This window comes from Sturnira hondurensis, unplaced genomic scaffold, assembly GCF_014824575.4.
Source record: "Sturnira hondurensis isolate 20B ecotype Veracruz unplaced genomic scaffold, ASM1482457v3 Scaffold0016663, whole genome shotgun sequence".
In the NCBI taxonomy this organism is placed as follows: domain Eukaryota; kingdom Metazoa; phylum Chordata; class Mammalia; order Chiroptera; family Phyllostomidae; genus Sturnira; species Sturnira hondurensis.
The window spans coordinates 2,961,061-2,985,100 of record NW_028089294.1 but is presented as its reverse complement, the minus strand read 5'-3'; the positions used below and the strand labels follow the sequence as shown (position 1 = coordinate 2,985,100).

Genomic DNA, 24,040 nt, shown 5'->3' with positions numbered 1-24,040 from the left:
CCAGCAAGAGAAGTGTGACTATGTGGGGCCCTAGCAGCCCTAGAAACTGGTCTGATTCTTTTGGGGGCTCTTTTGTTGTCTGCTCTACCAAACGTCGGAGTGAGCACTCCAGGATTCATCCTGGGCTGCCGCATCCTGTTCAGTTCCATCCCCTCAAGTCTGGTTAAGTCTCATCAGGTCAAGTCTTGTGAAGCCTCTCTCTTCTCTTCTCTTCTGAGGTTTGCCAATCACTTGCATTTGTCTACCCTTTTGTGTGAAACTAAGGAGTGCATCTCAGTTTCCTGCCATCTGCTCAGCCTTTGGAAGAACGAGCAATCAGTATTCTGGCTCCTTGAAGTTGAAGGTCAGACCTAGGCCTGCGTCGATCTTCACCAATCGGACACACTTAGGAGTTGCAGCCATTTTCCTTGTCTTCCTCCTCTTCCTTTCTCTCCCCACTGCTCCTTCTTTTGGAATTAAATACGCCAAAGGTCTGTTAGGAAGTAATATTGTCATAGGAAAAGGGGGGACAGTAGGATTGGGCAAGGGGAGCCTGGAGACCATGATGCAAAACTGACAGTCCCTTCTGGTTTTTCTCACGAGGTCGCAGGTTTCACACACATGCGTGGACTGGCGGGGAAGGCTCACGGGTGCAGTCTGCCTCTGTCTGCCCCAGGGCAGGCGCTGGGAGCAATCCAGAACTGAGAGGAGGGAACCTTGCCATAGAACCTGGCATTTTTCTGTGGAGCTCCCTTAGTTTTCTTTTTTTCTCTTTTTTTCCCCCCAATTCCAAGTCTAGCCAGAGAGAAAGAGAGAGAGAGAGAGAGAGGGAGAGAGAGAGAGAGAGAGAGAGAGAGAGAGATTACTTTGCTCTTTGGGCCAAAGTCCTTAGTTATGGCATTCAAAATTCATACAGTGAACGTTATTAAATCCCTACTGTATGCCAGGTACTGTGTGGGAAGATGAGTTTACAGAAATGAACTTGGGAAGTTTCCAGGCTGAGGCAGAGCTGAAGGAGAGATGTAATACTGTTGATCACATTATATATATTAAATGCCGCAGCTGACTTTCCACCAGGGGCTGGGGGGTACGAAGGACAGAGCAGGTAACTGCCTGGTGTGTGTGTTTATCACTGACTGTGTGTGGGAGAGTGTGAATGTGAATGGGAGTGTCCGAGTGTATGTTGGTGTGATATGAGCATGAGTGTGTCAGTGATTGTGTGACTGAATGTATTTGTGAGTGTGCTGTTGTGTCAGAGGATGTGAGTGTGTGCACATGAGTGTGTGTCAATGATCTGGCCTGGGGCACTCGAGGCAGCCTTTGCAAAAGGTAGACGTGCCAGAGAAGGGGTGGTACCTGCTGTGGTTCTGTGACCCAGGGCCTAGCACGGTATGGCACATAGGGAATGACCGACTCGCGGTTTCTGAATGGACAGTTGCCTCCCCCAGCACTGCAGAGTGTAGAATCTGGCCTTGGTTTCTTTTCAGGTTTTGTCCTCTTGGGCAAAGAAAGGGAACAGGAGAGCTCCTCCTCCACCCCTTCTAGATGTTAGGAACCGAACCTAGAGGATAAGAGGATAAATTCTTAAAATAATTAAGTGCTAGTAATGTCTTAGCCCTTTAAATGACCATGACTCAAGTCCGAAGGTTCTGGTTAATTTTAATTTGTTCCTACAAACGTTTTATACTTTCTAAATTTTCTTCAATTTTTTTGAATCAGAAAAAATGAGTTATTAAAAAAGGAATTTGTCTTTTCCATGCAAACCCGGGTTGGAAGGGTGTAAAAGCTGCTTGGGGTGCTGGCCTCGGACCCTGGGGTGAGTTCAGCCTGCTGGCCCCCTGCCTGCCTGCCACGACCTGCAGTTTCTTGTCCCGGCCTTCGCTGCTCCTGCCATCCTGCCTTTGGGCTTTGAGTCTCAGTCTCAGTTATTTGTCTTGTTTCCCCTTGACTGACAGCTCATTTTGGAGTCACATTTCCAGACTGACCTCTGCCTTCTCCAACAGACCTCAGCTCTGGGGCTTAGCTCTGACCCCATGCTCTGAAACCCCACTTTCCCCGCCTCACAGTGAACCCTGTACCCTGTGGACCACAGGCCCGGCACACCTACCCAGCCTCCCAGGGGTGGGAGGAGGCTGGATATTAAGTCAGAATGAAACATGCTGGTGTCTCTTTAAAAATCTAGCTTCTCCCTGTGGATTCTTCTGTCTTCTTAGAAGCTTGCAATTATTCATCATTTATATATTGAAGATAATCCCATTTCCTGATGACTGCTGGCAGACCAGGGGTAGGGGAAGATGAGTTTCTTAAGAACTTTCATCCTCGTCTGTTGTTTGTAGAGGAAGTAACTAAAATGCCTCTATTTCTCAGCTATGAACTTCCAAATAGACTTCTGAGTATTAAATCCTTTAATAATGGCAATAGTCTCCTATCAGATTTTAAACCCCAAGGACAATTGTTCGAGGCAGGTTTCAAGCTACAAATTGCAGACAGCTGTCGGTCAAGGCCACCAGATTGTGGGGCAGTGGTGATTATCTCCCCAAAGATCATTCCTTTCCGTCTGTGCTTCGACCTAGGGTGAGGTGGGAATTGGAGCTACGGTGAGGGCTGTGAGGGTAGTGTAGGTTTGATTGGAGTGGGAGCCGGAGCTTGAGTGATTTCAGTTATTTTATTTAGTGCTAGTGTTGAGTCAGAGGAGGCCTGGGCTGGGGTTCCGGGGGTCATGGTGTTAGCAAGGAGGGGGAGGGTGGGGTGGGGTTTGGCTCAGTGTGTGGTTGCTGTTGGTGTAGGGACTAGGGCAGAGCTCTTGGAAGCTCATTGGTGCGGACTCTCCATCTGAAGGTTGTGCCACATCTGAATTTTCATGCTGATTTGGACTGAGCCCTTGCTCTTGCTGTGCAAATTTGGGCTGATAAAGATCAAGATATACTATTTTTCCCTCCGGAGTGTTTGGGGCGCCACATGTAAACTCCATGGCAGCCTCCAATGTTGGGGTTTATATCTTTTGGCTACTGTGGAGGCAGGAGGGCAGGACGGGCAGTGGGCGTGAGGTTCGCCTCTCCTTCTACACTGCCCAATAGTTGGGCACGACTGTGGAACTCAGTCTCCGCACCTGAGGCGCAGAATCAGCTAGTTGGGTCTTGGGACCACCTTGGGCTCCTTGGTGTTTAGTTGACCAGTGTTCTGCTATTTCCAGTACTTTGAAGAAAACCTAGGAATGGTAATAAACTGCTATTATTTCTCTGCTCCCACAGAGAGACAGGCAGGTAGTGTTCTGGTGCCTTCTGAGGTATTTCTGTGACAGGAATACCCAGATATACCCAGGTATTTCTGTCCCGGAAGACCCAGATAAAGAATCCACATGTCCCCAACTCCCCTGCCCAGCCCCTGGTAGGCATCGTCATGGGTCTGAATGACTCCCCTTCCAGTTTTCTCTTGTTCTTTCAAGACCCTTGTATCCCACATTCTTGCTATGTTGACAATGTCCTAAATACCAACTCCGACACGCCTCATGGCTATTCTCATCAGCTTGGAATGTCCCCTTGTCGTCCCAGATGCACCCTTGTGACATTCTGTTGCACTTATTTATTTGTGGGATAAACACAGGGTCAGTGTCTTCTTTACACTGTCTTCCAGAACCTTACATAGGGGCTGGAAGAGAGTGAACACAAAACCAATATTTTTTGAAAGAATGTAGAACAGAAAAGACATGAGTTATAATAATGTCATGAAGACTTAGGTCATTTTATAGAGCACCTTCAAATCCTCTATGCTTCAAAAGCCTCTGTGTCTTTTTTAATTGCATCCTTCTCCTTCACTTGAAATGAATTCAATAAACCTAACAGGTGACCATGTCTAGGTGCTATGGAGGTATGCAACACTCCTAAATTATGGCACAGTGTCCTGGCTGGTGTAGCTCAGTGGATTGAACATGGGCCTGTGAACTAAGGGATCATGGTTTGATTCCCAGTCAAGGGCACATGCCTGGGTTGCAGGCCAGTTTCCAGCAGGGGACACATGAGAGGCAACCACACATTGATATTTATCTCCCTCTCTCCTTCCCTTCCCCTCTAAAGATAAATGAATGAAATCTTTAAAAAAATTGTGGCGCAGCTGTAGGCTGGACGTGTGAAACACCTCCTTAATGTCCCTGACAAATAGGACACAGACACAGAGAGGGAACTGTTCCTATTTCGCCTAGCAGTGCCCTGGGGTTTCAGACTAAATTTGACTCCTATAAAGTTTTATTTATGTTTTGTTTTTAATAACTAATATCTGCTATATTCTTAGTATATGTGGAAACTGTTCTGGGCTTTTTGAACACATTTGCCCTTTTAGTCTTCTCCACAACCTTGAAGGTACAATGATTAGCCCCATTTTATAGATGAGAAAACTGAGACCCAGGGAAGACAAATGATTTTCCAAACTTCTTACAGTTGGTATGTGGTGGGACAAGAATTAAGAGTGGGATTGTGTGAATCCAGAGTCCATGTTCTTACTCTTATTTTTAGTGCTTCCTAGCATCTCTCTCAAATTCATGCCCTGTTTTCTCTTCCAGTTGATACTACCATCATTTCAACTTTTGCACTTCTTTTTCTAGTAGCCTCTGAACTGATCTCCATAGCTGAATTCCTTTCTTCTTCATCCTCCCTCAACACTGCAGCCAGGGTGACCATTGCGAAAACAGAAACACCACTTCCCTGATGCCCACAATGTGGTGGCTTAGAGATGCCTGAAAAAGTCTTTGACTTTCTTCCTACTGGGAAGTGTGGTCTAATCCCCTTCCCTTGAATACGAGTCGGCTTTGTGACTTGCTTGGCCAGTAGCACACAGTGGAAGTCAGTGTCTGGAACTTTTCAATTGAAGCTTCTACCTGGTCCCTTGGAACACTCTCTCTTGGCGCCACCACGTAGAAAATCTGCCCGTTCCTAGCAGAACATGCTGGTGAAGCCACTCAGACCGGTGTTCCTAGGTGGATCCAGGCTCTCAACCATCAAGGCTCCAGAAATGTGAGCAAAACCATCTTAGATCCTCCAAACCAGAACATGTATCATTTGATGCCATTGAAATATCTTCGCAGCTACCATATGGAAGAGATAAATTGCCCAGCAGACCCCTTCCCCAATTACTGACCCACAACAATGAGGGGGGTAAAACACAATCGTTGTTGTTTATAAACTACTAAATATTGGGGTGGGTGGTAGCCCACCATCCGTGGTGGCAAGGGTTTCTGGGGGCTTTTCTGCAGTTCACTGTGTTGACCTACCCCGCACTTGCAGGTGCATGGCTGGAGGGCGTGTTAGATTGTGAGTTTGTCTCATGTAGTCCTACGAGAAATCTTTGGGTTGTGGAGGAGGAACAAAATGTGCAATGTGTGGACCCTGTCTTAGTTTCCTGTGGGTACTGTAACAAATCACCACAAACCAGGTGGCTTAAAGCAACAGCGATGCAGTCTCTGGCTGCTCTGGAGTCCAAAAGTCTGGATCAAGTGCGGACAGGACGATGTTGCCCCCAAAGTCTCCAGGGAAGAATCCGTCTTTGCCTTATTCTGCTCCTCCTTGGCTTGTGGCAGCATCACTCCACTCTGCCTCTGTCTTCACACGGCCTTCTCCTTTGTGTCCTTGTCCCTTGTCTGTTTCTTGTAAGGACACTTGTCTTTGGATTTAGGGTGCACCTGGTTAATCTGGAATGATCTTAAGAGCCTTACTTTAATCACATCTTGCAAAAGACCCTTTTTCCAATCAAGGTCAAATTCTCAGGTTCAGGAGGTTAGGATATAGACATATCTTTTTGGATGTCAGCAGACAACTTGCTGTAGAACCATAAACTAGTCCAGGAAAAAAATATTTTTCATTCACCAGACATGTAAAACTGTAAACACGATTTGGTTCTCATTAACACCAAGTCAAGATGGTCATTCTCTCCTGCCAAGAAAATACTCAACTGTAGAGTCACCAGACATTTTTCTCTTTTTTCATGAAAATATGGCTTAATCAGGATTCTTGTCTTTGGAGGGTACAGATTTGCAGTAATGCTACCAATAGCTAGAATGTTCATCTGTAAAGTTGTGTGTTTATGATTCTGAACTTAATACTGAGTCATATAGTGAATATTTAAATTTCCTGCTCATTTGACATGAAATTCTGACATCAACGAGACAGTACAAACCTCATAGACAGCCCTGACTGGGTGGCTCAGTTGGTTGGAGTGCGGTCCCACGCACCAAAATGTTGTGGATTTGATTTCCAGTCAGGGCACCTACCTAGGTTGTGGGTTTGATTCCCAGTCAGGGTGCATATGGGAGGCAACCGATCTGTTTCTCCGTCACACCGATGTTTCTCTCTCTTTCTCTCCCTTGCTTGCTCTTTGAAATCAGTAAAACATATCCTCGAGTGAGGATTAAAAAAATAGATAAGACTCATACATAAACCACTAAAAGACAAATCACCAAACTGGTTAATGAATATTGTTAATTCAAAAAATGCTTAATATGACCCACTGTGTACAAATACTTGACACATCCTGAAATACTATAGCTCATATAAGAAAGAACCTTGATAGTGGTTTTTCCAAATATGATGACAATCCTAGACATTTATGTGACCTTACCAATACCAAGTTGTGAAGCTAAAATTTTTTTCTGAATCATCACTAATAAAAAACAAACTTTTGAGCCCTGGCTGGTGTAGCTCAGTGAATTGAGCACGGGCTGTGAACGAAAGGATCGCGGTTCGATTCCTAGTCAGGGCATATGCCTGGGTTGTGAGCCAGGTCCCCATTGGGGGCCATGTGAGAGGCAATCACACATTGATATTTCTTTCCCACTCTTTCTCCTTCCCTTCCCCTCTCTCTAAAAATAAAAAAAAAAAGAAATAAAATGTAAAAAAACCACAAACTTTTGATGGACCATGCTAGAAGAAACACTGAGTTATTTTACTATTGTCTCTATAAAAACTAATTCAACAAAATATAAAAGATTGGATAAACAGTACACAGCAAAGAAGTACTTTTTCCCTAAGATTACTATAGGGGTTTGTCAGGCAGTTAATTTATTAATAAATAACGTTATTTTTCTGGGTTTTGTGATTGTGGTATTTATCAGTATAAAACTTTTATTTTCTTGTGGCTAATTTTCTTATTTTGAATAAATGTATACTTTTGTGTCCAATTTTGTATTCATAAATTTGACTTTCTTCCCTTAGATGGCCCCTCCTCAAGTTATAGCCACATCGTTAAACCCGCATCACCCCTGACTCATGGAGCCCTTCACTTGGAGTGTCTTGCTCCATCAGCCAGACTTCTTCCTTGCATCCTTTGCCTTCTTCCCTGGCTCTGTGCCCACATACAGGCTTAGGTTGCTCCCAGCCTGAGAAGAGTCATGGTAGTTCAGCCTCTTGCCTCTTGCTGCTGAAGAATGATGGTTGATGACTCTGCTCTCGAACCCCATGCTGCTGTCGTCCTATTAAAACAACTCTTGGCAGGGTCATTAACATCTCCTTATTAGCTGAAGCCTTCTGCAACAGCTTTATCGGGTTCTAGTGTGCAGCGGCTCCCACCAGTCCTGACATGTGGTTCTGCAGCACAGATCTCATACACACCACTGTATCACAAGTGGTATTTGTCAGCATCATTTCCCCAAATGTCAGATGCCCGGTGCCTGGCACACAGGTGGGGAGGGAAGGGAAATAAATAAGAATTGGGTGCCAACTATGTCCCAGTCCTTATACTGGGTATTTTCATACACTTCACTTACTTTCATATGCCTTTACTTAATCCTTACAGCAACCTGGGGTATGGATTATATTAATTCCCCATTTTAACCAATTAAAAAAACAGAAGATGCAATCAGTTGGGAAGGAGAAGTTTAAGTAACTTGTTTACGATTTCACTGTTAATTGCTAATAAAGCTATGCTTAGATCCAAGATTTGTCCGTTTCTCTTTCAAGTCCAGATGTTCTACTAAGTTTTTCTGCCTCTGGATTACGTGGAGGGCGGAGATACAATTGTTTCTCAAACAGAATTGAACGGAGAGCGCCTTCCTCTTGAAGCTCTGTCTTCTTCCATTAACTTTGCAGATGCCCCACCTTCCTGAATCTTCTCTCTCTCTCTCTCTCTCTCTCTCTCTCTCTCTCTCTCGTTTCCTGCTGCCTTCCCTAGCTTCTTATACTTGAATTCTGTCCTCACCCGACTTCCCTCCATTCTTTCTTTTGCCTACATCATCTGGTCATGCAGTTTTAGCCCTCACTTCTTGGAGAACGACCTCACATGGAAAATTGCTACCTGGGCTTTCTGGTCCAATTCCTAGTCTTGTTTGCATAGCTGTTTACCGTATTGCTCCAGCCGGGTGTTCTGCTGGGCTTTTGGTCTCCATGTAACCCAGAAGCTTCTTTCCTTTCCAGACCATCTTCTCTTGAATTCTCATCTTCCTGGTCCTTTACACTTTAACCCAGGGGGAGGAGTGTCATCTTTTTCTCTTTTCTGTTTATCACTCCTTTTGGCTCATCCAACAAATGTTATTGGGTATTTACTCTGTGCCCCGCACCATGCTAGGCTCTGGAAATTCACTGGTGAACAAGACAGGCAGTGTCTCTGCCCTCAGGACGCGTATGTTCCAGTTGTAGTCTGTTGATGGCAGCTCTCCTGTGTCCCAGCCTTTGCCTTGTCACTGTCCTTTTTGTGTTGACTTGTAGAAGTCCTTTATTATTCTGGTTCTGAGTTCATTGTAGAATTGTAAATATCTTCTCCCAATTTCTTGACGGACTTTTCATTCCCTTTTAGTGAGCAGATATTTACAGTGTTCATCGAAGTACAATTCATTGATCTATTCTTATGTGGATAGTGATTTTTAAATTCTGCTCTCTTTTAAAAATCCTTACCTTCTCCAATCATTTCAGTATATATTTTTTAAGTACCGACTTTTGAGATTACTGACCTAGATTTGGAAGTGTGGGACCTGGGGAATCCATCTATTTTAAAGCTCCTGTAAGTGCAGATGGCTTTTAAACACATTAAAAGTTTTTTTGACCTTATTTACAATGAGTGAAATGCAAATTATAACCGCAATGAAATGTTATTTTTTACTCATCTAAAATTAGTGTGCATTAAAATGTTTTATGATGCATGGTGTTTGCCTAAGACGTGAGGCACTTTCAGACACGGTCGGTGTGTGTGTAAAGAAGTGCAACCTCTCGGAAGAGCAACTTAGCACTATCCATTGGAGTGGAGACACGTGCTCACGTCCTTTGGTCTGCCTGCCAGTTCTAGGGGTATTCCCTGCTTGTGCTCAGACTTTTGTGCAAGGAAGTTTGTGACATGGATGTTTACCGAAGTGTTATTCGTAATAGAAAGATATGGACAATTATCTAAATACTCATCAATAGCCACACAATGAAATATCGAGTCAGGAAAAAGGAGACAGATCTACATGTACAAATATGGAGAGACACCACATATGTGTAAAAAGAGCATTGCAGAACAATATATTTAATTTCTTACCAAATGTGTAAACAGAGATTACGTATATATATGTTCTTGCGTATCTATATGTGTACACTTTTATACCTATATATATTAGTGTATCCAAATATTCTTATTGAAACAAGAAATTCAGCTACAATGGTGGTCACTGAGGCTGTTGAGTACTCTATACCTTTTCTATATGGTTGTTTTTTCTATACCATGTGAATTTGTTCCCTTTTTGAAAAAATATTGTATTTATTTATTTTTAGAGAGAAGGTAAGGAAAGGAGAGAGAGAGAAACACCAATGCGTGGTTGTCTCTCACATACCCTACACTGGGGACCTGGTCTGCAATGCAGGCTTGTGCCCTGACCGGGAATTGAACCAGTGACGGTTTGATTCACAGGCCTGTGCTCAATCCACTGAGCTACACCAGCCAGGGCTTTCCCTTTCTTTCTTCAGAGCTCCCCGGGTGATTTGGTTGATCATCATGTATCTCAGGTGAGGAGCCCGGAGAGTCTGGGCGCAGGGATTGCTCAGGGCTCCTTCCCAGGAGTCAGTCATTCCCTCTCTTCTCTGTCTTCCCGCCTTGGCTTGGCCACTGGCTTTCACAACCAGTCTGTTCTGCTCAATTCTTGCCTTCTGCCTGGGAACTTAGCATGAGCCAGACACCCCTCTCTGAGGTTCTGGGTGGGAGGGAGAAGCCTCCCGTGCTGGCCACTATCCCCTCCTGCCCTCCCTGAGGGTGATCTATGGCTTGTCAGAGGTGTGGGTTCTCGCCACTTACTGAATAAAAAGCTTCTTTGTTCCTGGGAGTGGAAATAACCTTAAGATAAATGCTGGGGCTGGAAGAGCTCAGGAATGTTGGTCTCCAGCTGCCCCAAGGCTCCTTCCTGCAGCAGAAGGTCTGAGGTTGTGGGAGAGAAGATTGTGGCCATGAGTCCCCTGGGGATTGTGAGCTGTGTCCCCTGCAAGTAGCTGTGGGCTTTTCTCAAATGCAGCCCAGCTCTTCACACCTGCCCGATACCTACTTCCATGGTCAGTAACCTGTCAATCCATGCAAGCTTCCTATCTCTCATCACTTATTGGGTATTAGATGACCAGCCTCCCTATAACCTCTTCTTGTTCCTCCTCACCTGGATGCCATCCTCTGCACCCCTACAAAAACTCCCTTTTGGCTTCCCATCCCTCTCCTTTCCTACTTGCACCATGAAGCCTGCATTTCATTTCTCTGGCTGTTGCAGAGAAAGGGTGCAACCTCGCTCTGCATCTGGCTGCTGCAAACCCCATAAAGTTCAGGGTATGACTCTTCCATGGACCATAACCTCCTCCCTTCCCTAATCCGGCTCAGGCAGGACTGGGTTGGAGGATGCCGGAACTGCCAGGAGAGGAGAAAGGGGAGGAGGGAGGGTTGTTTCAAGTTTTTAGTAGTCTGAAAATAAAATCACAGACAAAGTTTGAGGCTGTTTATTTTTCACCTTCATTTCTAAGGTTTAACCCAGGAACTCTGGGGGGTGGTCTAAGAGGGGTACAGACCCACAAGGGACAAGCAAGGGTGAGAATATAGCATCAGAGTCCTCCAGGAAAGTCAGGGACTGTGGTCCCCCTACCCAAACCTAGTCCTGGCTTAGAAAAGAGGAACTTGGGTGCGGAGAATGCTGAAGCCAGAGCCTCAGAAAGGATTTAAAGAGAAATCTTCGTGGGCCAGGACCCAGTCCCTCCCTTTGATAGCATGGTTTGTCTGGCAAGGCTTGGTTGGGAAGGGGTGGGAGACGGTGGGAGGGGTGGCGGGGGCACAAAGGTGCTAACAGGCCAGTATCCATCCAACCCTCTTATGCCCTGGGTGAGAAAACAGAAGCACAGAGAAATCCAGGACCACATGGCCAGCACAGGGATGGGGCAGGCCCTGTTTGTTCTTACGGAGTCTAAGAGAGTGGGACACTTGAGGAACAGGTTTTGGAATGGCCTGGACCTAGGGACAAGCAGTCCAAGGTGACAAGAGGAGCTCTCCTGCCCCCTCCTCCCTCCCCACAGTGGGGCTGGCACGCCAGTCCTGGGGGCTTTCTCAGAGCCCTGCAAGGGCTCCTGTAACAGGGATGCCTCAAGGCAGAAATCGCCAATTCAATCTCTTGTCACAGCCCCCGCCCAAATGCTTGATCAGCTTTGCTTCTCTTTGGCCATATTAGTCTGGACTGGACAAGGTTTAGGATGCATCATGGTTCTGGGTGTGCATAGGAGACCAGAAGAGAAAAAGGGGTGAGGATGAGAATGACCACCTATTGACTCCTGTGTGCCAGATCCTGGGGAGGCCCTTAGTCTGCGCAATCTGGTTTAAGGCTTACAACAGCACTTGGAGTAGATATTATTGCTGCCATTTTACTGAGTCTTCATGAGGTCCAGTGACTTGCCCAAGGTCCCGTGCATGGGAGATTGTGGGTGGGAGACTGATTCCAGCTGTGTCTGGCTGCGAACATATGATGCCTAGCTGTCATAAGCAGGCTGCCCTAGTGTGTGCTGGATGCTGCCTAACGAGAACTTCAGGCCTGGGGTAACCTCTGGGCAGGGTGTTGGGACAGCGCCCAGTTTTGTGGATGGAGCTTTAATAAGCCAATCAAAGCATTCCTAGAGGCACCAGTCAAATTCCCCAGAGACCCTGGAGGGTCAGACTGCCCCAACCCTGACCTCTGCAACCTCCTCCCACCTGCTCCCAGGCAAGGATTTCTCATGGCTCCTTGCTGACTCTTGCTGCCTGCCTACCCCACACCCAACCACAAGCCCCCAGGTCAGAGCTGGGTGAAGGGCTGGCTTTGTGCTCAGTTGCTCAATAGTCTGTGAAGAGGTAAATGCATTTCCAAGTCTTGCCCTGGATCCAACCAGGACTCACCAGCACGGGTTTTAATCACATCTGTGTGATTTGTACATGCTGGGCAGAGGCCTGGGGGTAGGCTGGGAGCTTCACGTTAAACTTTTCTAGACTAATAACTATTCCTCCCATTACAAGTTGCTGCCCTTGCCTTTCCCTGCCGGCCCCCCAGGACTTCCCCCACAAACCCCTTCCCTGGCTTTCCTCTCTCTTTCACTCAGGCTGACATCACACTCACATTTTCCAAAAATTCCCCAAATTACCCACAGTCTTCTTAGCTCCTGCTGTCGTCTGGAATTACACATCCTAGACGCTGCCCCCTGTCATTCCCTCCCCCCAGCCTCCTGAACATCAGGACTCCCCAGCTCTGGCTCCTGGCTGGCCTGGGTCCTCCAGGTCAGCCTGGCCTGGCCATGAAGCAGCAGGGTGAGGTCCGAGCCCCTCAGCAGATCTTCCCCTCACCTGGTCCAGGAGCAAAGGGATTGCTGGAAGAAGTTTAGCAGTGGCCCTGTGTGTGTGTGTGAAGGGGCAGGCTGGCTCTGAGAAACCCCATTATGTGGGGAGGGGGCTGAGTCTTGCTAAAGCCCTGATCGGTGAGATTGGAAAGCCCAGTTTTCCATGGGAAAAGCCCAGGCTTGGGAGTAGGAAGACCTGAGTTTAAGCTGTGGTTCTTCCACTCATGGGTGCTTCGCCCTTCCTCTGCTCAGGTAGCCGCCTCGCCTCAGTGTTTACCTCTGTTACCTGGGACTTGGTGCTCTTTCCCAAATAAGGCTGAGGCAGCATCTCCATTCCCACATGTGCTTCCAGAACTTTGCTGCTTTCCTTTATGAGGCAGAGTCTGTGTTCCCTCCCTTTGAACTTGGACAGGTCTCTGTGACTGCTTCAACAAATCAAATGTGTCAGGATGACACTGGACTTCCTAGGCTAGGTCATAAAAGGCATCTCTCCCTGTCTCTCTCTTTCCCCATGTGGAACTCAGCCACCGCGCTGTGAGGAAGCCCAGGCCACTACATCCTGGCTGGGAGTCCCAGCTGAGGTCTCAGGACAGCCAGCAACAATGGCCTGATGGAGGAGTGGGGACAGCCTTCAGACGGTTCTGACCCTCTGCCTTCAGTCTGCCTCAGCTGGTACTGAGTGCGGCCAGGAGGAAGGGCTTCCCCACTGAGTTCTGCACAAATTGCAGATTTGTGAGCTGGAGGAATGTTATTGTTTTAAGTCACTGAGTTTTGGGGTGGTTTGTTCCACAGCACCAGATATGTACACCTCGGTCATAATGGTATGCCCGGCAAGAATTGTGAGGGTTCCAGGAAGAGACCCTGGAGGCGGTGCCTTATGGAGCCTGTATAATATGACAGTGTCATCCTCATTGCTGTCAAAGAGCCCCAATGTGTGTGTTCAAGACATCATGTGTTTGTCTATAATGCAGCAAGAGCTGGGTTGTTAGGTGGCCCCACACATCATTCACTTAATCCTTGCAGCTTGGTGCCCCATAACCTCCTTCCTCCTCTTACCCAGCTCAGGCAGGCCCGAAGCGGTTTTCGTAAGGATTAACATAGGTGGGTATTGTTATTTTCACCAATTCGGAAATGGAAAAATAGAGACACAGCTAGTTTAAATCCAGGTGGAACTGGAATTTAGATCCTGGTCTGGCTTACTACAAAGTTTTCGCTCCTCATTCTCTAGGAGCCAGAGTGGGGACAGTCACCCAAGGAAAATGGAGACACTAGGGTATTTCAGTAGGTCCTGGTTTGGGAAGATCTTCCCACTTGCTTTACTTAATTTTATTTTTATTTCAACAAACATGTACTGAGCACCTATAATGAGTCAGTGTGTTAGGTAGACCCTGGATACAGAAGACCATAGCCCCTTCTTAGAGGGGCTTTCGGTTTCTGAGGGAATGGATACTTCCTTGTTATACAGCCTTGGGCGAGCTTCTTACCATCTCTCAGTCTCAGTTTTGCCATCTGCACAGTGAGAATGATTATCAAACGCATCTCATAAGGTGAGTGTGAGAATTATACAAAGGATAATTTGACTTAAGGCATCATGTACATAGAAAGGACTCAATAAATATTAGTTTTTATAAGTATGCAAGGAAAAGTTTACTATATAATGTGATATATGCCAAAATAGAGGGGTGTGTAAGTTGTTACGAAAGGAGAGAATAGTAAGTAGTTAGCTCCTCCTGGGCTGGGGGTTGGGGGTTGGGGGTGGTGGCTCAGGGGAGCGGACTTGTATCCTGGGACTTCGGAGGCAAGGGGAAGGACAGTGTTCGCTATGCCTGGGGAGCAGAGCAGCACGGGCCTGAGGGAGCGAGTTGAGGCAGGTTGGAAGGGAAGTCACTCTCAGGCTGTGTGTAGCGCTGGCCAACTGTCTCCGGACTCAGGGCACAGACTCCCCACTCAGGCTTGGAGATGAGACTTTAAGGGGCAAATGCCCAGGAGGAGGACCCGGGGCTCCGGTTGGACACGTTTTGAAGGCCGAAAGAGTTGGAGAGAACAGTGAAAGCCCAGGGTACCTAGCTCTGGGCCAGAGGGCTCAAAGGGAGGTTGGTGTTCCAAAGGGAAACCTTTGCCCCTGTCAAAAATCTGCTTAGGGTGAGTCCTGGCTCTCGGCTAACCAGAGCAACAGAATCTGTCCTTGCTAACAAACCGCCAAGCCAGGATTGTCCCAGAAATGTCACTGCAGATCAGTAAGTGGCTGCTTGGGGAAATTCCCTGCAGGAGGCCCGAGGCCTGAGGGTCTTCAAGGGGCTTCCCACTGGTACATACGGCCCCAGGGAGAGAAGCTTCCATAGGAGCCTTGGGCAGGCTCTGGGCTCTGAGTGTACAGGGAACAGCTGCTTTGGTTTAAATATTAATAATGCAAAATGAAATATGTGTGGTGCCCAGCGCACCAGAGCCCAGCCAGTGTGAGTTGCAGCTAATGTCCTGCGTACTTGGGTTTGGAAAAATGTGGTCAGTGAATTTAATATACTTTTTGGCAAAGGGAAAACGACAGTTAACTTCTCTCCGGAGCCTCACTAAAGTGGCTTTTCTCCCTGGAAAGCCAGGAGGGAGAGTGGTTTTGCCCCGCATGCCAGCAGGCCTGCTGCCCGAGTTCTGTCAAAGCCCCTCTGCTCTGCCCACCTTGACACTTGCAGGAGATGCTGGGGGCACAGAGCATCCCATTTCAGGGCAGGGGGATAGAGGGGAAGTCATTCAAGATCCAGCGGGGACCAGGTGGGGCTGAAACCCCAGTTCCTGCTTGCTGGGGCCCCTCTCTCCAGGGTGTTCTCTCCCCGTGTCATGCGCCCTTCTTAGGTCACTGCCCCACCCTACCCCACCCCTGTCCATCAGAGGATGTCATCGGGAGAAGGTCCTTGCCCCAGGGCTCTCACAGGGACCCTGAGGTTGACAACTGATCCAGGGTCTCCAAGGGCCAGTGCTTCGCTCCCCTCTATGCCACCAAGTTTTTGAAGTCCTAGGGAGGTTCTGACAAGGCTGATATCAAGAAAGGTTTTCCTCGCCCAGCCTCCCTGTGCCCGCTGTCACCAGGGCCCCCGTGGGCCTATTCCCCTTCTCCAGTGTCTCAGACCCCGGCTTCTCTCTTGCCAAATGCCACAGCTTTCAATTGGCCTCTTGAAAAGTTAATAAATGCTCGGTGACATCACAGCCCCAGAGCCGGGGAGCGAGAAAGATCCCGAGGCCAATGTTTCTGAGGAGAAGTCAGAGGCTCTGGGTTCGCCCAACAAAGGCGCCCTGTGCAAGCGTGGTCAGGGTAATGGCCACTGCCACCACAGAGCTGCAACAAAGCTGGCCCGGCTTTCCCCAAAGTCTACCCTTGATTGTGGACAACTCGATCACGTTCCCAGTTAGAGGCCTGAGCAAATCGAGAGCCCAACAGTGGCCCGCTCTGGGGGGCCTCCCAGGCTGCTGGAGAAACAGTCGCACCAGGGCCCCCGGGGGGCAGAGGCGTGGGCTCCAGGCAAGGAGGAGCAGCCCGGCCTGGGAGAGGGTGGGAGCTGCAGTCACCCCAGTGCTGGGGCTCCAGCTGTGCCCCAGGCTCCAGCTCCCCCCGGCTCACCCCACTTGGCGTCCGGCCCTTGGGGAAGCTGAGAGAAAGTCTCGCCTGTTCTGGATGCCGCGGGCAGGATCGGCCACAGTGATCTCCTTCATGTGTCACTGCTGGCTGTAAGCGCTGTGTTTGGTTTGGCAAAACGGCTATTTAAATAGCAGTGAAATGTGTCACTGGAAAAAAATTAGCTCATGTTTCCTTTGCCATTTCTTCATGATTTCCATTAAAAGTGTAACCACGGGTAATAAATTAACAAGATCTGTAAAAGCGACCGTAGGAAACCATGGATCCAGAATTCTTATAAACTTCTAACCCATGATGCTAAAAAGCAAGGCTACTTGGGGGAGGGGGCCTTGGATCCCCCAGACTTCAGTTTTCTTTGTGTCTGATTGCTACTCCCTCCCCCTCAAAACAGGAGAGGAAGCCCTCCACGTCTTTCAAGGGCTGCCGTGGCTCTGGGGTGGGGGTGGGGTGGGGTGGGGGGGCGTCTTCCTTTGGAAAAGCCAGAGACTTGGGGCACTGCTTTGCTTGTCCTGTTTCATTAAAAAAAAAAAAAAGGCAAGAAAAACAACTAAAAAGTTACTTCTCTAACAAAGTGTAATCTCCTTTCATGAAGTTGTACCTCACCTGGTCCCAACCACAGTCCCGTTGTTGAATCTGCAGCTCCTTGAGGAAATCAGACGCTTTCCCGTGGGTACAGGATGTAGCCCGATGTCGAATTATAGCTCAGTTCCTCAGCGAGGGACACTGAGGTCAAAGGGAAATGTTTGCCTTCGGCACAAAACCCAATAATCAGTGGATGGATAGGAGCAGGACTTTCTGATCGCTGCCATTTCTCACACACACACACATACACACATACACACGCTTGTTTGTGTGTGTTGGGCTTGGGGAGCAAAGAATCCCTGTAGGGTCCTGAATGTCTCTCTGGAGACAGTGGGTGAAAAAGCTGCTCCCCAGAAAGGCAGCCCTGAGGAATGTGTTTTGTTTGACACATAGAAGCTATGGTGGTCCCAAAGGACAGTAGAGGGAATGCTTCACCCAAGGACAGGAGGGTGAGGGACAGGGCCGAGGGTGTGTGTTCACACAGAGCTGGGGCAAAGGACAAGGAGAGTGTGTTGTTACCAGGGCCAGAGGACTGGGGGAGTGTGGTTAGCATCACACACGTGGCTGGTGAGGCTGGTGAATGGTGAATGGAGAGGACTGAGGGAGTGTGTGGAGTGTTACACGCGGACTGGATGAGCCAGGAAGGACTCGGGGATTGTGTTCAGTGTCGCACCCAAAGCTGCAGCATTGGGGGTGAGGACTGACGGAACCGTCAGTGCTCCCCACAGGTCTGGGAGAGCAAGAACAGAGTCAGGGCAGAGGGAATGCAGGGAGTGAGTGGTATCCAATGACCTCTTTTTGCCTCTGGTCCCCTGTTCTGTGCTTCCTCGATTATCCCTTTCACTAGTGTCTCAGCCCCCCCTTCTTAGTCTGTGACTAATATGGGGCTGCCCCTTCGTCTCGTTATATGCAAGATGGGGTACAAAGGGAGATTTTGTATCATTTTCTAAGCCCCAGAACATCCAAGTTCCAGGATATCCTTTGTCCCCTGAGCCCAGCTCCTTTGCATGTTAACCCGTGGGGGTAAGAAGGAGGCCATTTCTTGTTTTTCTCAGGACAGTCCCATTTCCTGGAAGGCAGTGGTGTGGAATGTGGAGGCTCAGAATTCCCTTTGTTACAATGGAATTGAAGAGGGACTTGGCATCAACTCTTCCTCACTGATTTGCATTAAGAAAGACCTTGTTTTGTTTTCCTCTGGGGTGGGGTAGGTGGCAAAACTATGCTCCATAAACTGACTTTTGTCTTCATCAATAATTTATTTAGCACAGTTTCACGGTGGGAATTGTAATTTCACAAATCAATAGCATACAAGATAGTATCTCTTAATAGGCAAAATAAAGAAATAACATACTCCAAACAAATGACACATTAATCACACTAGCTCTCCAAGCAAAGGGAGATAAAGGAATAAAGTCCAAGTTTAATACGAGGTATATACTCTTTTATATGAGGAGGCCCTCTTGAGAGAGGGTGACCAACCAAGAGCTCATTTCCAGCTTCCAGAACAAAAATAAAAGTCCCCTGTTGCTAGAGTGTGTTGCTAGGGAATGCAGACTTTGGTGGTGTAGGAAGGCAGGTTGACTTCCTTGGGCTTTCAGCCACTGCTTATAGAGGATAACCCTTACCATGGGGGCAGCTAATGCCACAGGGGACTTTGGAGAGTTTTTAGGTTAGGGGAGAGTTGCCTCACCCAAAGAGAAACTCTCAAATAGTCCTTACAAACTCTCAGTATTTATAGTCTACATGTCTGTGTAGACATGTCTGTGTGTCCACATGCTCTTACCCACAAGCCCACAGGGACCCCTCAGCATCTAAACAGAGTGCTCGTCAAGGACAACCATGAGATGATGACATTCTGACGCCACTTCCTCCACCCTTATAGCAAAATGACTTTACTTCTAAAAACAACTTTTTTGGATCTTTGTCATAAACAAGTAGACTAAAACAACTTTACTTTAGTTTACAAACAAACGGATTTGAAATCGTATTTAACCAATACACAACAGACCTCTCTCCTCCCCTTCCTCCTCTTGCCCCCCAGTTCCCACACCGTTCATCGCTAGCACCTTTTCTCTGGGGGCCTCAGGCTCTCTTTGCTCATTGTGCTCTGTGAAGCCCAGGTGCCTAGCTCCTTGATAAGGGCAATGGTATGCAACCCTCCCCAACCCCTTCTGGGGACCTGGACTGCAGAGAGAGGGTCCTTGGATAGCTGGAGGCCGAGGGCTCTGCCAAGGCACCTGCTGTAACGAAGAAGAAACATCTGCTTGTTTTGTTTACATCTCATCCAGATGTTTGGGTGCCATGTACATGCAGCCTGTGGCTGAACGCTGTGGCTGGAAACTGAGCTAGGAGGCCAAGAGAGAGGGCCTCCCAGCTGAAAAGGGATGGGGCTGGGCGGCAGACGCTGCTTGGGGGTGGGAAGGAGGCAGGAAGGGGAGACATGAAACTGGGGGCGGATCACAGCCACGGCAACAACTGGGACAAGATTCTCCACAAACATTGGATCTGTTTACAAAGCCATGAGTGTCGGGAAGCACTTGCCAAATTGTGATTTTAAAAAATTGTCCTTTATAGTGTTTCACACCACTTACCAGATGCTGGGTGAGAGCCTACTGTGTGCTCTGCAGGCCCACCCCAGGACGTCCGCTGGGCCCCTTCCAGCTCTCCGCAGACCCATGGCCTTGGCTGTGACACAGGAGAAGTAGTGGTCCGGAGGCTCCAGCCTAGAAGACCAATTAACAGCGCTGGGCAGTGGGCATAAATCACCAAGCTCCCCCTTTTCCTGGGCTCGGGGCTGGAAAGTATCAAAACTGTGCAAATACTTGGGATGTTTCTCTTTATTAGTGATAAAATATTGGACGTCAGCATGTGCCGTTCCATGCACTGCCTCCGACAGTCGGAGCAGTAATTGTGATGAATGGGGGTCCAGGGGCAGGACTGCAGGCGTTTAAGAAGGCTCTGTGGATTGAAAATATTAGGATTGATTAAAGGTCAAATACTTTATAAATTTATCAGGGCTGGATACGTTCTTTGGAGGTGGGGGCTCCCCTTCCAGCCTGTGGAAAAAGAACTCGGTATGGTCCAGGGCCCACCCTGCTCCTCCCCTCAGGCTCTGCCACATTTACCCTACATCGCTGATGAAACCCGCAGATGTTTTCCTGTAATTCATGCCCTCTGGCGTCTCTCGCCAGGAGAGACAGTTCAGCACAGACATCTGCCCATTTCTCACTGGAGAGAGAAAGGAGAAACTTTGCTCAGACTGGAGGATTAAATCAGCTGGTGGGACTCTGGTCAGGGCCCTGACCTCCACCAGTGGAGGCAGAGGCCCCAGGACCGGCTATCGGGAATAGCTGGCTCTCTAACCCACCCATGGAGCCCTCCGGGCAAGAAACGGAGGCTGTTTGTCCATCCTGTCCCTTCCAGGAGGGTCTGACTTCCTGTAGTAGATGAAGAGGCCTTTGTAACTCTTTGCCTGCCAGGAAGTACAGGGTGAGCCTCTGTTAACCATGACGGCCGCCCTCACCCCCTCCTTGTGATAAAGTCCATTTGTTGAACAAATGTGTATTGAGGCAGAAGCCACTTCGGTGGTGGGGCAGAATAGATGGAAAAGCCCTGCCCCCATGAGTTTATATTCTAGGGAGGAGCAGAAAAATAAATATAAAAACTTATAAATTATATAATATATTAAATGGTCATAAGAACTATGGAAAAAAACAGAGGAGAGGAAGTAGGGAGGGCCAGTGGAGTGGAGGAGGGTGGCATTTTGGAACTGGTCAGGAAGGGGCCCCTGGGAGCTGCAGGAGCAGGCGTAGGTATTGGGGAAGACTGTGCTAGCGCCTGAGTATTTTAGTGTTGGTGGTCCTTCTCCCTTCCTTTTGGAGGAAGGAATCGAGTGTGGTATAAATAAAACCACGTGCAGAAAATGAGTGAGGTAGAAGAGAACCTGTTCTGAGAGACAGTTGGAAAATCCTAGACCAGGGATTTTCAGCCTTTGGCACACCTAAACTAATTACTAATACATATTTTTTTGCTGGTCTGTCCAAAAATAGGTGTAATTTTGATTTATTCACACTGGAGTGCTATGGTTGTGTTGGCTGTAGTCATTTTTTAATTTGCCAGTCTAAGGGAAAAGAAGTCAGTGCCCCTGACTAAATGGTCAGGTACTGCGTGGTTTGACAAGTCATGCAGCACACTGGTGGAAAATCTCTGCCCGAGGCTAATGGCTTGCCTCTTAATCAAAACACACAGTGCTGGGTGTCACCTCCAGAGTGTCCGGTTCAGTTGGGGTCTGAGACTTCGCAACTCTTGCAAGTCCCCAGGGGCTGCTGCAGGGGCCTCGGGCTGACAACACCTGCCCTGAACTAGCAGGACTTGTTCTGCTCCCTCAGGCAAGGGTTCCTGGAAGATGAAACTGTGGAGAAAAGTTTGAGAGAAGGAACATAGAACAATTTTTCAATCTACTGCTTGAAAAGCAAGGGACAGTAAAAATTAAATCAGCCAGTGGATGGAGATGAAGGGCTCCAAACTGCCCATAGGTGTGGGAATGGATCAGGTGGTTGAAGCTGAAGCTGATGCTCCTCCTTCCTTCCTCCTGCATCCTGGATGGGGACAGAGGAAGAAGGAGCCGGCAGAGGAAGAACAGGTGGCAGGTGTGTTGGTAGACCTGAGCACGAGAAGGCAGGGTGGGGGAAGTTTGGGAAGTGTTCTGCCTCCTGGACTGTGATAAAACTCTTAGCAATGGATACACAGAGGCATCACTAAAAAAGGATGCTTTGTTCAGTATGTATTTGGAGCACATTGGGATAAACAAATTTCTTTACTGCAGGACTTGCTTAGGTCTTTAATGCACGAACGTGCATCATGAATTCCCCCAGAGGAGGATCTAATATTCAGTGTTTCTTCAAGCTTTTTTACTACAGAATCTTTACTTTTTCACAGAGAATCCAACAAGACCAGTGTGCAGTGGGATATGCTTTGGAAAATACTGGCTCTTAGGATCAAATGGTCGGTCTCCTCCAACCCACACTGACGGTGGAAATGAAGAAATCCTCATACAGCCAAGAACTCAAAGGACAGCTCCAGCTGCTCTTTGTTCTCTTAGAAACTTCTAGATTGGGTTAGAAGGCCCTCCAGATATTCCCAGGATTTGATGCCCATTCTTAGGCCCCTACAGTTCTTTGAGGTGAAGCCCTACACACCTGGGCTCCTGGATCTTACCCATTTGACTTGAGCAGAACTGGAAGACACCATTCCTCCCACAGATATCTGAGTCTTGCTTAAACCTACTCCAACCACACAAAATGTATAGAAACCTGCGCTGTACTGGCTGGACCAGGCAGAATTGGCCAGACAGGATCTGGGTACTGTACTGAATCCGAGCGTATGGCTCATGCCTGTAAGTGGGGCCTGCAGAGCTGGGAAGGGGAGGGGCCTAGAGGCCCAGCTGTGTCTGGAGAACAGCAGCCCTGATATTTACGACTATGATGGTCCTTCTCTAGTGGACCTGCTTTGGAACATAAATAAACTTAATAGGCTTCAAATAATTATGACAACTGAGTTTAAACCCCAGACTGTGGTCCAGGGCAAGGGACGTCTCTCTGTTTCAAGCCTGATTCTCTGGAGCCAATGCTCAGGCCTAAGTATAGTAGCATGGTGGACTGGGTGGTCTTTGCCGGCAAAGAACTGAGCTTGGGGGTGGCTTTGGGAGTGAATTGGAGGAAAGAGGTCCGTTCTGGCAGAATGTCCCAAGCTGAGGTGTGTTACTGACCTCATCCAGCCCCCAGCCAGCCCGGTCGGATTCTGGATCCTGCTCCTTACCTGCAGGAAGGAGGAGCCTGTCCCTGGCCCCCTTCCCAGCCTCTCTCAGAAGCTGTGGCGGAGACATGTAGAATTATAAATTTGGTTCAAGGCACTGGCATGTTTTGAACACTTTCTATTCATGGGACATCATGCCATCTTATAGGAAATGAAGGCATCTGTCTCTAATGTGCAGCAAACTAGGATAAAGGGCAATAGTATAAACTTATAAAGACAATGAATGAGATAACAGATGAGATTACTTCCTGTCAAGAAGAAAAGGGACTTTCCAGGAGAGGGAGAGACCAAAACAAAGGCCTGAGGATGGGAGAGTACTCGGAATGTTCCGTGGTGCGGTAGAATGAAAGCGTGAGCAGGAAAACGTGTTGGACCCAGAGTCTTTCCTTTCATACTAAGGAAGACCTTGTCAAACAAGCACTAGAAAGGCAGGCTGTATTTTATTTTATTTTGTTTTTAATTTTTATTTTTTAAAATATTTTATTTATTTATTTTCAGAGAGAGGGGAAGGGAAGGAGAAAGAGAGGGAAACATCAATGTGTGGTTGCCTCTCATGTGTCCCCCACTGGGAATTGGCCTGCAACCCAGGCATGTGCCCTGACTGGGAATCGAACCGCGATTCTTTGCTTCACAGGCCCGAGCTCAATCCACTGAGCCGGGAGGCAGGCTGTATTTTAATGTTTTAAAGTAATATGCATGTAGAATAAAATTTGCAAAAAACCCCCATATATTCAGTGAAATGTGTCTCCCTCCAGAAGCAACTGCTATTATCAGTTTCTTGTGCATTCTTTTAGACACGTTCCTTGTTTCTGCAAACACCTATATGAATCTGTCTTCCCAATACTTTTTATTTTTTTATTTTTTAATATTTTTTATTTATTTATCTTTAGAGGGGAAGGGAAGGAGACGAGAGAAATATCAATGTGTGGTTGCCTCCTGTGAGTCCCCTGCTGGGAACTGGCCTGCAACCCAGGCATGTGCCCTGACTGGGAATCGAACCGTGATCCTGTGGTTCACAGGCCCGAGCTCAATCCACTGAGCTACGCCAGCCAGGGCTCCCCAATACTTTTTAAACACAAATATTAATATGTTGTGTACACTTCCCTGTACTTGCTCGTTACACTTAATCATAGATCTTGGAGATATTTAGGTGGAGCCCATTGTGCTCCATAGTTTACTTAATAAGACTGACTGATGGTATTTGGTGTTTCCAGTCTCTGGCTACTTCTAACAATGGTGTAGTGAATATGTTTCTTTGCAAATCACT

The 24,040-nt window shown here is 47.8% G+C and overlaps 1 long non-coding RNA gene across 2 annotated transcripts; it reads right to left on the bottom strand.

Annotated features, from left to right (window-relative positions):
- Window positions 1-5,404: 5,404 nt before the first annotated feature.
- On the bottom strand, window positions 5,405-16,474 carry LOC119001277 (uncharacterized). Of its 2 annotated transcripts, none has more exons than XR_005069532.1 (2): window positions 16,363-16,474; window positions 5,405-5,659 (listed from the first exon to the last, which is right to left on the bottom strand). It is a non-coding gene; the product is annotated as an uncharacterized LOC119001277 (long non-coding RNA). The 2 variants fall into 2 exon arrangements; XR_005069533.1 differs by lacking the exon at window positions 16,363-16,474 and adding an exon at window positions 6,239-6,267.
- Window positions 16,475-24,040: the final 7,566 nt, after the last annotated feature.